Source organism: Rousettus aegyptiacus, unplaced genomic scaffold (genome assembly GCF_014176215.1).
Source record: "Rousettus aegyptiacus isolate mRouAeg1 unplaced genomic scaffold, mRouAeg1.p scaffold_m13_p_2, whole genome shotgun sequence".
Taxonomy (NCBI): Eukaryota; Metazoa; Chordata; class Mammalia; order Chiroptera; family Pteropodidae; genus Rousettus; species Rousettus aegyptiacus.
In genome coordinates, this window is record NW_023416295.1 from 163,688,992 (window position 1) to 163,701,973 (window position 12,982).

At 41.1% G+C, this 12,982-nt stretch overlaps 1 pseudogene; it reads left to right on the forward strand.

Annotated features, from left to right (window-relative positions):
- Positions 1 to 2,362: 2,362 nt before the first annotated feature.
- LOC107501137 lies at positions 2,363 to 4,354 on the forward strand (annotated as a pseudogene).
- Positions 4,355 to 12,982: the final 8,628 nt, after the last annotated feature.

Sequence of the window (12,982 nt, forward strand, 5' to 3'; positions counted from 1 at the left end):
GTGTGGGAGGGGTCTACACAAGAGGTTGGATACTGGAAAGCATGACTGAGTGGGAACCTTTGTAACAATCTGTCACCTGGACACCACATAAATCAATCAGCAAATTTGAGGAATCATATTATAAATTTAAAAATACCAAATGAGTTACAATCTCAAAACCTTGAGGGTAAGTAAAGGAAGTATTGTTAGAGTGTATTTAAAACTGCAAGATGCTTGGGGGAAAAAATAATAATTTTTTTTCAAAAATGAAGTTTATCACCATATCAAAATTTGCATTATTTTGACATCTGCTTGGCTAGAAAATGGCCTCCTTGGATGAAAGGTAACGTGATCCCACACAGAACCTAAACCCATCTTGGCCAGCCATCTTGGAAGGTTCTCTGCTCCCTACCCTTTCATTTCTTTTCATTGCACAGAGAATCAATTGTCTTCATACACTGAACAGTTCATAAATTTTGATTACATATACATTGGTTTGTTGTCCTCCTCCCCCAGTACAATATACAGAAAGCTCCATGGTAACAGGAACCATGTCTGTTTCACTCCGAGTCTGTACCTGGCATCTAGCACAGGACTCGGCACATAATAAATACTGGTTGAGCAGTGAATGAAGTGAAAAGCTACACTTATGCAACAAGTACCTCCTGATGTGGTTTCCCAGCATCAAGAATCTTCTGTTCTGAGAATACAGCGAATCTTCCTGTCTCTTAATGGATGATTTATTCTATCAATAATTTGCCAGGGGAGGGCAGTAGCTCCTTGCTTCAAACTCTTACTTCCATATACCTCCTCTGTTAATCAGTTCTTCCCCAAACTATGGCAGAACTAAATCCTATGGATTTTATCTAAGTTCTATCGCTGGAATCCCATCCTTCCTTCTACTATTGCCTTAGGGGGTCTTTGTCATGCTTGTCAGGACGCCCACCTCAGCCTCCAAACTGGGCTGCTTGCCAGGAGTCTTAGCCAATCTCACCTCAGCTGCCAGAGATAGCATCAGAAAACTATTTGAAAAAGTAATTCTAGGGTTAAGACCTCCCCTGCTCCCCAAAACCTGGAGATAAGATCAAAGTCCAAATGTTTTGGCATGAAGTTTAAGGCATTTCACAATCCGCCCTGAGGTCTGTCTCCTGGCTTCTCTCTCATCACCAGCCTCCTTCCACACATGCAACCTCTGCCTTAGCCACAGAGAATGTCCCAGTGTTGAGTGAAATGTGCCTGCCCTGCAGAGCACCATCGTTTGGTGCCAGCTATCTTTTTTCGCCTGGCTTGTCTTCACCTCTCTTCCTTCACCTGGCAATCTCCCTCCTCCTCATCACTCAGAACTCCCTCGTCATTGCATTCTTAGGAAGCCTGTCCAGCCTCCTTTGCTCATGTTGCTATTAAAATCTTCATACATTGTGTTGTGAGTCTACAGTCACGGTTCCTGCTACTGCTGCTGTTCCCAGAAAGTGAGATTTGTTGGAAGAGATGAAGGAAAGTGGAAAGGAAGAAGTTAGAAATGAAAAAAAAAAAAAATTAAGTGTATCTCACAGTTGGTACCTCATCCCTGACTTCTTCTGTGCCACTGGGTAAATTATTCCAAAAGGCCTTTTTAGGGGGAATAGTTACTGGGTTTGTATTCCTGACATTCCTTTGCTCTTCTGAAAAAAAGTGTTCTTTTCTGTGGAAAAATCTGCCCCATGGAGTTTGAGCGGGTCCGATTATGTCTACCTTCCAAGAGACTCCATGCCGTCGGACATGTAAGTGATTCAGGAGGGGGCACATGACCCAACTCACTGAGACCATTCAGAATCCTCCTTGAACAGATGCTTTGGTAAAGCCCATCTCAAGCACGAAAGCTGTTTCATGGCTGCTGAATAGAAATCGTATGGAACTTGAGAAAGGCCTCGTACATTTGGGGATCCCCCGGTGCTTAAGGAAGATAAATAGAGAGCAATGAAATGATGACACTTTAAGATCTCGCCGGATACGGGGCTTCAAAAAAAGTTTTCTGGTTTTTTTTTTTTTTTAAAGTGGAGAGAATTCCTCTACTTAGACGTTTTTAGAACAAAGGAAAATTATGAGCCATTTTTTTTGGAAAGAGAAGCGGTAAAGGAGGCAAGATTGACAAGAATCAGCTCGTACAAAAACCCCTGCTTTTAAACCATTATTGGCAGTTCAGGAAAGGCCAGCAACCCCCTGGGGTGATGCTGAGAAAGGGGCCTGCGAGAAATGTCTGCAAGAATAGTTGAACCCTCTCATTTAAGGACAAGTTATCTTAAAGGGCCCTTGAGGCTGGGACTTGCACCTGCCTGGGCCATCCATGTGCAAGTTCCTAAGATAGAAGTAGGAGCGAACATAAAACAAACAAAAAGTCACTAAAAAAGATACAAAGACATCACAAGAAAAAAAAAACCAGCAGATTTCATGAAAACAATGATTCTAGGTCTTCGAAGACATTCCCAAGAAAAGCTTTAAGGGAGAGGGAACTAAAATCATACCTAAGAACATTGAGAAAAGTGCCACAAAATCAGGGGGAAAAGGCGTGAAGCAGTTCAAGAATAAGCAGCAAGAGGATAAAATACCAAACAACAAATGCAAGCAGGCAAATAAACTCGACAAGAAGAGAAAATTCCAGCCGGACTGTAAAAGCGATGCATCAGCAGCCCAGAAACCCAAATGGGATGATTTCGAAAAGAAGGAAGAACTGAAGCAAAACGGACAATATAATGATAGAACTAACGATGGCATTATTGTCTGGGTGAAGCAGATTTGGGAGATTTTAAGAAGATAAGACTGTGACAAAGAAAAAAGAATGAAGTAGATGAGTGATCCGCAGAAGTTGATTCAAAGAAAAATCAAAACTATTGCCTTTGCACGTGACTCAACTCGTGTGATCCAGGGTTACATTCAGAGTGGTAATGAAGAACAGAGAAAATAGGCTTTTGAAGAACTAAGAGAGAATTTTGTTGAATTACGGAAAGCTACATATTCCAGAAATGTTTAAGAAATTTCTCATGTATGGGTGTAAACCATAGATTGCAGAGATAATAAGAAGTTTTAAAGGCCATGTGAGGAAGATGCTCTGGCTTGCAGAAGCATTAGCCACTGTGGAGTACGCATATAATGACAAAGCCATTTTGGAGCAAAGGAACATGCTCGCAGAGGGGGTCTATGTTGACATTTCAGCTTTGCAAGTCAGCAGATCACCCAACTCTGGACAAAGTATTAGAGGTGCAGCCAGAAAAATCTAGAGCTTATTGTGGATGAAATGAAACAGATTTTAACTCCAATGGGCTGAAAGGAAGCTGTGATTGAGCACTCATGGCTGCATAAAGTATTCTTGGACTTTTTTTTTTTTTTTTTTTTACCTATGCACCCCAAAGCTCAGATCGGAATGATAGAAGGCATCCATGAAGCAATGGTATACTTGGCACACATGCGTGATGGCACTAGAGTGGCCATGAGCTGCCTGTGGCATGGGATGCCCAAGGACAGGACAATGATTGTGAAAACAATGAAGACTTATGTTGAAAAGGTGGCTCGTGGCCAATACTCCCATTTGGTTTTACTGGCAGCGTTTGATTGAATGGATGATACTAAGCTTGTGAAGCAGATAATTGTATCAGAAATTATTAGTTCCTTGCCTAAGAAATTAAATGACAAATATGGAAAGAAGGTCCTGTTGTCCCTACTAAGCTCCGGAGATCCTGCACACTCGGTACGAGAAATCGTTGAAGTTCTGCAGAAAGGAGATGGAAATGCATACAGTAAGAAAGGTAGAGATCTGTCACAGGGTGCTCTTAGAATCCATCTCCCCGGCTTTGTTAAGGACACACCCTGCAAGGACACGCCCAAGGAGTGGAACTGGATAAGTTTGCCTGTGTATTGGTTTCTGACATTCTGGGAGCTGCCACTGGAGACATTCTACCTGTTATGAAAGCCATCTCCAGCTGCAGATCTGCATCGCGGTGGCAAAGATGGAGGCCTTCACATCGCAAAACATCCTGTAGGACATCGTGTTCTAAAGTGGTTGATAGAGCAAGATAAAAAGATCAACGAAAACAGAAGACAAGGTTGTTTTGCAAAAGCACTCATGTTGCTGGTTGGTATGAAGTCCTGGGTGAGTGTAACTCGAGGCGCTATTATTCTGTCTCGCCTTCTCCAGAGCTCTGATCAAGAAGTTGCAAACAAAGTCAAAGCCAGACTAAAAAGGCTGATTCTGCATTGGAAAAAAAACACACACACACACACACACACACCAGCAGAGGAATAGAAACACTACTTGAAAAGTTATTCACATAAATGGAAACAATGAACAAGATGGAATCATTTTTTTTCTCTTCTGATCTGTTTCCAAGTGTGGAAAAGAAGGGCTAAGGGTCCACCTCACTGGGTGCTTCGTATACGTGTTTCTTCTTTGTATAAGGATTTGTTTATAAAATAGTTTCAATAATAAAATAAAATAAAATAAAATAAAATAAAATAAAATAAAATAAAATGGTCCATGAGAAGCTGTCATTCGAAAGGTGTGTCCAGGAGACCTAGAGAAAGAAGCTTCACGATGCCTACTTAATGACCTTCCTTTCTCTTTACTCTGCAGCATCTTGAGGTCATTGCCAAGTCCAACTAAATGGAACATTTTTTTTTTCTTTCATTTATGTATTCACCTGAGAAATGTTTACTGAGCAGCTATTATGGGCCAGGCACTGATGAGCAGCCTGTGTGACTCAGGAGAAAGCAGAAGGAGCTGGATTGTAGGACTCCTGTCCCCACTCTCCACTCCTGACCAGCTCTAACCTGGAATATTCAACAAATATTTATAATAAAAGCATGTTTTGTGCCTGACACTGTATTAGGCACTAGGATACTGCAGAACTAGTCATTCCCCCTGGCAGTAATGGTGGGAGATAGACAGGCTTTGATTCCTAAAGAAGTCTAATAGGACCCAAAATGACAATGTTGCAGAAAAGGCTGAGATAGAGCAAGAGCATTGAAGTAAGGTTATGCACGGGAAGCGGCTAAAGTCTGCGTCACAACAAATGGTCTCGAGAGGCCAGGGTGGGCACCAGTTGTCCTCTTTCTGCAGAGCTGAATAGCTTTTGCTTTTAGATCGGGAACCACCAACTTGTGCAATGAACACTTTGGAATCAGAGTGTCCAAAATGGAGCCTAGGCCAGGGTTCTTACAGCCTGCTGGTTACACGAGATCTTCTTGCCATATAACCCACCGACAGGCAGAGCGCCCCAGGGGCATCACTGAGACCAGATGTGAATCATGGATCTCACAGCTACCAACAAACAATGCTGATAAGCTGGTACAAACTGCCTTGAAACTTGCCTTGTACCCGCCATTACAAAGCAGCAGGATTAGTCACACATTTACTGTCTTGACCACCGTCTGGTGGTGTGCAGGTACGTTTTTCATTTTAGCGATTCATCGTGGGCCAGTTCTAGGCCCACAGGAGTTAACTCTGAACTGCTCCAAACCATTCACCATACTGCATCCAGTGAGTTATTTATTTTTTTAAATAAAACAAAACAGTGAGGAAAAAACAGAAAATAAGTGTTGGTGAGCATGTGGAGAAACCCTTGTGCACTGTTGGTGGGAATGTAAAATGGGGCAACCACTATGAAAAACAGTATGAAGGTTCCTCAAAAAATTGAAAATAGAACTCCCTTATGATCAGCAATCACACTTCTGGTGTATTATCAGAAATAATGGAAAGCAGGGTCTTGAAGAGATATTGGCAACATTATTCACAATAGTTAAGAGGTGGAAGCAATCCAAATGTCCCCTGACAGATAAATAGATAAACAAAATATGTTATATACGCATAACAGAATATTATTCAGCTTTAAAAATAAAAGAATAAAATAAATACAGCAACAGAGAACTAATATGCAGACTGCCCCTAGATTTTTCTGTGAGCCTATAAATTCCTTTTTTAACTTAACCCAGTTTGAGTTACAGTCGCTTGTCTCCAAAAGATTCCTGACAACAGAGAACCATATGTACATGATCTCATTTATGTCTCATTGCAACCCTGTGAGGTAATTTTTTTCCTGTTTTATTTTTAATCGAGGTAAAATTTATATACAGTGAAACGTACAGATCAATACAATTGTTCAATTCAATAGGCGTACGTATGAGGTAATGTTTTACTTAGGACGTTTTTAGTTGTAAATTATGGAAACCTATTTGAAGTGGCTTAAGAGGAGAAAATTATTATAAAAATGTAGGTATATCCCATGGAACTTGAAATTTCTATTGCTGCATAACAAATTACCACAAACTTAACAGCTTACAGCAACACCCATTTGTCACCTCCCAGTTCCGTACTGAGATCCCGGTTATCAGCCGGGCTGAGTTCTTATCTGGAGCTTTCGTGGAAAAATCTGCTTCCAAACTCATTCTTATTGTTGGCAAATTCAGCAAGTCGAGGACCCCATTCCTTTCCAGCTGCGCCCCTCCTAGAGACCATCCACAGCTCCTCGCCAAGTGGCCTTACAGGCCGTTCACAACGGTCATTCGCAGTAAGGAGGGGGGATGACTTTGCCCCCTGCTACGGGATATTTGACAATATCTAGAGTAATTTTTGGTTGTCATAACTGGAGGACAAGGATGCTACTGACATCTCATGGGTGGAAGCTAGGGATTCTGCTAAACATCCTGCAATGCACAGGGCAGCCCCACTACAAAGGATTCCCAGGCCCAAATGTCAACAGCTGAGAAACCTTGATACAGACTAACAAAGGGGACGCTTACCAGAAGAAAGGGTGCCTAGATGGTCGTGAAACCGACAGATTATCCTGCAAGCACAGTGCCTGGCCCAGACTAGGTTTTCTATAGTTTTTATTTTCTTTCTTCTAGTTCTTTCCTTGACTTATTTTCCCTCTCTACTCCTGACTCCAACCCTTTCACAGACGTCCTCTCAGAAATTAACCCTTCTTCCACCTGGGCCATGAAGCCTATTTACCACGATCTCGTCCACAACCTAAAGTCCTCTGAAAATTCCATGTTCCCCGTGATGTCTTGAATACTGAGGCGTCACTTTCTGTCCCTAACTCCAGGCCACACCCACCTGCTATTCCGAACACGTCACAAATGACATAGCTAAAAAGGGTGAAGCTGACCTCAAACAATTTAACATCAGAACCACTCTCTTAAAACCAAAGTAAATTCCAGAGAAATTTTTCACATTTTGTCTTCTCTCTACGCCTACCATAGAGAAATCGATACGATTCTAAAAAATGTCCTTGCTACTCTTAACTTGAGAACAATGAACAATGAACCCAACTATTACCCATAAACTCTTTTACAACATATTTTATAGTCTTAGTATTTCTAGTAATAATTTTTATTGGAAAAATAATGCAAAGTGGGATCAGATTATTTCAAATGATCCAGCAGAATGCTGAAATAGTATCACAGAAGAAAATTTCCCCAATTTCACAATGTGGAATGTTTGCTCAAATATCATAAAGCTTGCCTCAATACTCTATTTAAAATTGTACCCCTTTATCTCTCCCACAGCCCCCTCATTACTCTCAAACCTCCTTGATCTTCCTCAGAGTTATTTTCATTTATAGATTTTATCACCTTCTATCTTATTGTATGTTTTACCTATTTAATCTAACTTATTGTGTGCTTGACCTGTGACCTATTTATCTTCCCTGCTAGGATTGTTTCATATGGCAGAGACTTTTTTTTTTATTATCATTTTGTTCATTGCTGTGTCCCCCAGCACAAGCAGCCCTCAGTAAATACATCTTGAATATTTTTTCCCAAGGACTTATTTGCTTTATCTTAACTTAAAAATTTTAGCCCTAAACAAAAATTTGGAGAAAATAGACACAAAAATTATTTGCCTTTGGAATTTTTTAAAGTAATATACTTGAATGGTTCAAAATTCAAAAGTTATATACGGTTGGACTGTGAAAAATGAACTCTCCACCCGATTTCCCTCATCATCTTATTGTTTCCCTCCTTGGAGACAACCAATGTTATCTGTTTCTTTTGTAAATATATATATATATATATATATATATATATATATCCCATCTTTTTAATGCAAATATTAAACCATATTTATATGAACACACCATTGTACATATTTTTTTTTAACTCAGCAATATAGGATGATTAAGAAGGAATTGAATGGTTTCAAAATTGCATTCTCCAGAAACTTGACGATGTGTGAACATTTAATATGCCCATGGGGATACATCAAGAACTTGTGTTTAGATTGTTTCCTCCTTATAGCCTTGAGCAAATGAAGTAACATATCACGCTGCTATTTCAGCCATCCGTGGTAAAGTATCACTAAGGGGCTGGGATGAATCAGCTCACAGGACTCATAGATAAGTGTGACATATGAGGGGTGCATACTGAGCATTTTTAAGAGTTGGACATTTCTAGACTGGTTTTGAACACATATTCATATGTACTGTTGTATTAGGGGTCTCCAGAGGAATGAAACCAAGTAGGGTGTGTGTGTGTGTGTGTGTGTGTGTGTGTGTGTGTGTGTGTGTTTGTATACAAATGTATAGATTTAAGGAATTTATAAGAAATTGGCTCATGTGGTTATGGGTGCCGCCATGTCCAAAATTAGCAGTGTGGGCCAGCAGGCTTGAGACCCAGGGGAGCCAATGGTGCGGCTGAAGTCTCAAGGTTTTGCAAAACGAAAAAAGTCCTGGAGATGGATGGCGGTGGTGGTTGCACAACGATGGGAATGGACTTAATGTCACTGAACTGTGATAGCTAAAAATGATTAAGATGGCAAATTTTATGTGTATTTTACTATAATTAAAAATAAACAAATTAAAAAAAGAAAAGCTAACATTTTATTATCTCTATTTGTGCAGGTCAGAAATTAGGAGCAGCTAACCTGCCTGGTTTTGGCTCAAAGTTATGGTGAGATGTTGGCTGGAGCCTCAGTCATCTGAGTCCAAAGTCCATCTAAAGGCTTACCTGGGGCTGAAGGACAGCTTCCAAGATGGCTACTCACATGGCTGCTGGCTGGAGGCCTCAGTTCTGCACTGGTTGTTGGCAGGGAGCCTTCATTTCTCACCACATGGACCTCTCCAGGGGTTTGCTTAGTGTTCTCATAAGTGGCAATTGACATTCACCAGAGCAGGCCAAGTCATCCGAGAGAGAAGCCACGTGTTATGTAGGATGTAGCCTTGGATGACACACAATCTTCATTTATGCAACATTCTTCGTTAGAAGTGAGTCACTGAGTTTGGCTCGCACTCATGAACAGAGATATTAGGCTCCGCCTGTTGAAGGAACTAGTGTGAAAGAATTTTTATCCGTATTTTAAAACCACGCTAGCATTTGAACTGACGTAGGGACAAATTCTAATAAAAACAACTTAATTTTTCTAAGTTTCTATTTGCTCAAATGACAGGACCGTAGTGATGGATATGTGGCCGGCCTGGTCCGGGTTTCCTTGAACTGCAGAGTATGGTTCTCCCACCAAAAATTAGGATTCTGTTTCCAGAAGGAAGAGGAAGGGGATGTTGGGCAGTCGAATAGGTCCAGATGTCCACTGTCACTTTGGTTTCAGCACGTGCCACCATGAGCATATTCCAACAGAGGCAGTCCTTCTCTCTCTTCCTTTGTCCGGTCCGAGTTAGTACTTTCTTTTTAATTTTTTTATTTTTTAAAAGTGGTGATAAAATACACACAACATAAACGTTACCAGATAAACCATTTTAAGTGCACAATGCAGTGGCATGACGTACACTCACCTTGCTGGGCAACCATCACATCGTCCAGCCTCGAACTGAAATGCTGTGCCTGTTGAAAGATAACTCCTTAGTTTTCCCTCCCTGAAGCCCCTGGTAACCACTATTCTACTGTATGTCTCTACAAATTTATCTTCTTTAGATACTTCATATAAGTGAAGAGACTGGCTTACTTCACTCAGCAGAGTGCCTTCAACTTCCATCCATGTTGCAACATGTGTTAGAATTTCCTTCCTTTTGAAGGCTGAATAATAATCCATTGCATGTATGTACCACATTTTATTTATCCATTCCTCCCTTGATGCACACTTGGGTTGCTTCCACCTTTTGGCTATCGCTAATAATGCTGCCACGAACACGGGTGGAGAATCTCAGCATTTTATCAGTAGTTCACTTGCAGCAATTGAGGACTCTGTTACAGAATTTAGATCCTGGGTTCTAGGAGTTGCAGGCTTATTGGGGAGAAAGGGCACCGGGCATGCAGGCAGAAGACGCAGGCCGTGTTCCTCACTGTCAGACATCACCTACATGCCCTTGAGTGAATCTCTTTATCTCTCTGAACTGACGTAGGGACAAATTCTAATAAAAACGACTTAATTTTTCTAAGCTTCTGTTTGCTCAAATGACAGGACCGTAGTCCTGTCAGAGGGGTCTGGGAGACTCAAATAAAACAATAAAAATGTAATGGCTGTAAAGATAGAAGGGAGCAGAAAAAACAATCACATAGTTGCTTAACTCTTTTTCCCAGTTGCTGGCATGAGGGAGGCCTGAAACATCATAAGTGCTCGATAAATATCTGCTGAATAAATGAATTCTAGAACCCCTTGGTATATTTGATTCATGGTTTAAGTCTCCCTTGTGAGAACATCATTAAATTGTGATAACTATAAGGCTCCATCTTTCTCCTTTTATTTCTCTGAACATGCAGATTCCTTGGGACAATATTTTCAGATAGCACACAATACTGTTTTTATACAGAATCTAGTGACAGCAGCATCCTTCCACGGAGCACTTGGGTCCAGAAGCTCAGAGCTGAAAGTGCATTTTAATGAAATAAAAATCCAATCTGTTCCCAAATTGGTTGGCCTTTGATCATCCTTAATCCTCTGTATTCTTTCAGGCTAATCTGATATTTCTCCCTCAGAAGTTGACCGATTTGCAATATCATTGACACTAATTCCTCATTTGCCCGATACAGAAAAAGGACACAATTTCCACCTTACAGCTGTGGCCTCATTATACATGCAAAGATTCTTTCTGGAAGGTTCCACAAGAAGCTAACAGTGGTTACTTCTAGGCAGGGAGCTTTGGGGTTTGAGATTTAGTCTAAACTCTCTTGTATTTTTTTTGGAGGAGAAAATTTATGTTGTGCATGTTTTACTTTAAAAATAAAAACACTTAAAGCAAGAATAAGTACTAACCATGTGTTCAGCTAACCCCGAGTCACAGTTACCAACAAACAACGCTGATAAGCTGGTGCAAACTGCCTTGAAACTCGCCTTGGATCCGCCATTATAAAGCAACTCACCTTCAAGGTGAGTGACCTGGCTTCACTGTACTTGGCTCTGGGCGGAGCAGTGAGACACCCAGATTAGCAAAAGGTGTGTCGAGGACTTTGTCTCCTCTCTTCCCACTCCCTGTGGATTTCAGCAATGGCAGGAAATTTCGTTTTATTCTCCTCTGGAATCCTAGCTCCCGTCACAGTGACTGGTTGGCCTGTAGCCGGTGCCAAATATGTGTGCTGTATGGAGGCAGGTATTGGGGAGCCACACAAGGCCGAGATGTCACAGACCTCCTTGGCTGTCGCACAGAGGCAGGATGTGAGGGGAACAAGATTGAGGGTGGAGGAGAGACTAGAGCTTAGAGCCATAACTGGGGGTGGTGGGATTTGGGTATTAGGCTGCGTAAATCTACGCAATTAACCCGGAGCATCAGGAATAATGGTCCCTACCACACAGGGCTCTTGTGCCATAATGTGAAATGAGGTGAGTAAAGTATTCGGCAGGTTGCCTGGTTCAGCTTAGATGCTCCCCCAAACTGCTGATATATAATATGATTGGATAACTCAGGTAAGCAAGTGACTCTCAGCTATTTGCTTAGGTATTAAAAAAAAAAAAGGAAAAGCCATCATTTTAGTTAAATGTGTACTTTAAATAGAGAAAAAAGAAGACAACCCCAACTGGAATTTTGCTGACAAAATAGTAATTTTTTCATGATTTGAATAGTATTAAAAAACAACCCTGAAACAATCCTTCCAACTGAACAAAGCAAATGCAGGCCTGGCTCACAGAGGGAGGGAACTTTTTTTTTTTGTCTTTTTTTTAAAAGGTCCCGGCTTAGTTATATTAGTTACTCTAATAGACTACAAACACCTGGATGAAGATTGTTATTAAGATTCACTTTAGCTTTGTGCATTTTCTGGTTTTAAAAGGCTTTGGTTCAGCTTTTATTTGTTTTCTGTATTTAAGCAAATAAATACCTGGTGTTTTCCAAGAGCATTTTGACTCTGGGTTGCTCCCAATAAAAGCAGGAAATAAGCTTGCCCACAAACCCAGATAAAAACAAAGGGCCCGCACCGCTGCCACACATCTGGTGACCAGACAACTTCGCTAAATCTCAGCTGGGGTGGAAGTTCCTCCCGAGCAGGAAATGTGTGTTCGACACCCTGTAACCCTAGAACGAAGCCGGATCTGGGTTGGATGCTTCACATATGTTAAATCATTGAAAGAAAGAAAAACAAAGCACTGCCTGGGTGGAGAACAGTGACCCTACCTGATGCGGCGCAATGTGGTCTTGGTGTTAAAAAAACACTCTCAGGTAGTATGGAACTTTCATTCATTACTACTGGGAGTACAGATGGGGACTACCATTCTAGAAAAGCCGTTTAGTAATGGGTAAAGAGAGCCCTAAAGCTCTAAACACAAAGGTGTTCCCTGCAACCTATTCATATTTTAAAACCAGAAACAAACTAAGTGTCTAACAAGGAGGACTAGGTAAGCACAGTATAAAGCTCTATTGGCAGGACTATTTATTATGCTGATAGTTATTAAAGATAATGTTTCTTCCCTTCTTCCTTTTTTTCCTTCAATATTCAATTCCTACAATGTCCCAGGCAAGCTAGAAGGCCGTCAGTGCTATGTAAAACCAGAGTAAGGTAAGAGATGGGGGTTGAGGTGAGGATGGGGTGAGCAGGCTTCTGTTTAAAATAGGTATGTCTCATTCAGCATAAGTCTCATTCATTGGCAAAGCCT